Genomic DNA, 2,200 nt, shown 5'->3' with positions numbered 1-2,200 from the left:
ATGTGTATGTTCCTATTGCCATTTTCTTAATTGTTTTGGGTATGTTTTTGTAGGTCCTTTTCTTCTCTTGTGTTTCCCACTTAGAGAAGTTCCTTTAGCATTTGTTGTAGAGCTGGTTTGGTGGTGCTGAATTCTCTTAGGTTTTGCTTGTCTGTAAAGCTTTTGATTTCTCCATCGAATCTGAGTGAGATCCTTGCTGGATAGAGTAATCTTGGTTGTATGTTCTTCCCTTTCATCACTTTAAGTATATCATGCCACTCCCTTCTGGCTTGTAGAGTTTCTGCTGAGAAATCAGCTGTTAACCTTATGGGAGCTCCCTTGTATGTTATTTGTCATTGTTCCCTTGCTGCTTTCAATAATTTTTCTTTAATTTTTGCCCATTTGATTACTATGTGTCTCGGTGTGTTTCTTTGTGTTTATCTTGTATGGGACTCTCTGTGCTTCCTGGACTTGGGTGGCTGTTTCCTTTCCCATGTTTGGGAAGTTTTCGACTATGATCTCTTCAAATATTGTCTCGGGTTCTTTCTCTCTTTCTTCTCCTTCTGTGACCTCTATAATGCGAATGTTGTTACGTTTAATGTTGTCCCAGAGGTCTCTTAGGCTGTCTTCATTTCTTTTCATTCTTTTTTCTTTAGTCTGTTCCACAGCAGTGAATGCCAGCATTCTGTCTTCCAGGTCACTTATCCGTTCTTCTGCCTCAGTTATTCTGCTATTGATTCCTTCTAGTGTATTTTTCATTTCAGTTATTGTATTGTTCATTTCTGTTTGTTTGTTCTTTAATTCTTCTAGGTCTTTGTTAAACATTTCTTGCATCTTCTCGATCTTTGCCTCCATTCTTTTTCCGAGGTCCTGGATCATTTTCACTGTCATTATTCTGAATTCTTTTTCTGGAAGGTTGCCTATCTCCACTTCATTTGGTGGTTTTTCTGTGGTTTTATCTTGTTCCTTCATCTGGTACATAGCCTTCTGCCTTTTCACCTTGTCTATCTTTCTGTGAATGTGGCTTTTGTTCCACAGGCTGCAGGGTTGTAGCTCTTGTTTCTGCTGTCTGCCCTCTGGTGGATGAGGCTATCTAAGAGGCTTGTGCAAGTTTCCTGATGGGAGGAACTGGTGATGGGTAGAGCTGGCTCTTGCTGTGGTGGGCAGAGCTCAGTAAAACTTTAATCTGCTTGTCTGAAGAAGGGTGGGGCTGGGTCCCCTCCCTGTTGGTTGCTTGGCCTGAGGTGACCCAACACTGGAGCCTACCCGGGCTCTTTGGTGGGGCTGATGGTGGACTCTGGGAGGGCTCATGCCAAGAATTACTTACCAGAACTTCTGCCGCCAGTGTCCTTGTCCTCACGGTGAGACACAGCCACCTCCTGCCTCTGCAGGACACCCTCCATCACTAGCAGGTAGGTCTGGTTCAGTCTCCTACGGGGTCACTGCTCCTTCCTCTGGGTCCTGCTGCGCACACTACTTTGTGTGTGCCCTCCAAGAGTGGAGTCTCTTTTTCCCCCAGTCCTGTCGAAGTCCTGCAGTCAAATCCTGCTAGCCTTCAAAGTCTGATTCTCTAGGAATTCCTTCTCCCACTGCCGGACCCCCAGGTTGGGAAGCCTGACGTGGGGCTCAGAACCTTTACCCCAGTAGGTGGACTTCTGTGGTATAAGTGTTCTTCAGTTTTTGAGTCACTCACCCAGCAGTTATGGGATTTGATTTTACTGTGATTGCGCCCCTCCTACCATCTCATTGAGGCTTCTCCTTTGTCTTTGGATGTGGGGTATCATTTTTGGTGAGTTCCAGTGTCTTCCTGTCGATGATTGTTCAGCAGTTCGTTGTGATTCTGGTGCTCTCGCAAGAGGGAGTGAGCGCACGTCCTTCTACTCCGCCATCTTGAAACAGTCTCCCTAAACAGAATTTTTTCTGACAGCAGGTTTTGATGGTGGCGGAAAGGGAGGCCTGGATAGCACATGATTACAAGTGGGTGCCTGAGTGGCAGGGGTACCAAACAATGGGGAGACAGGGAGGATCCAGGAGCGTTCACATGGCTGACTCCCCGGGAGGTTCTGCTCCAGTCCCTTTCTCTACTCCAGCCAGAAGTCAATTCATCCAGTAAAACTCCACTCATTACAAAAAATCTTAAGTAGGCAAATAATAGTGAGGCTGACCCACATGTTCTAGGCAACTAACTCTAGGGATTCTTTACCTCCATTTAACCATCCAT

Source organism: Lipotes vexillifer, unplaced genomic scaffold (genome assembly GCF_000442215.2).
Source record: "Lipotes vexillifer unplaced genomic scaffold, Lipotes_vexillifer_v1.1 scaffold565, whole genome shotgun sequence".
Lineage (NCBI taxonomy): Eukaryota > Metazoa > Chordata > Mammalia > Artiodactyla > Lipotidae > Lipotes > Lipotes vexillifer.
Note: the sequence above shows the minus strand (reverse complement) of the source record.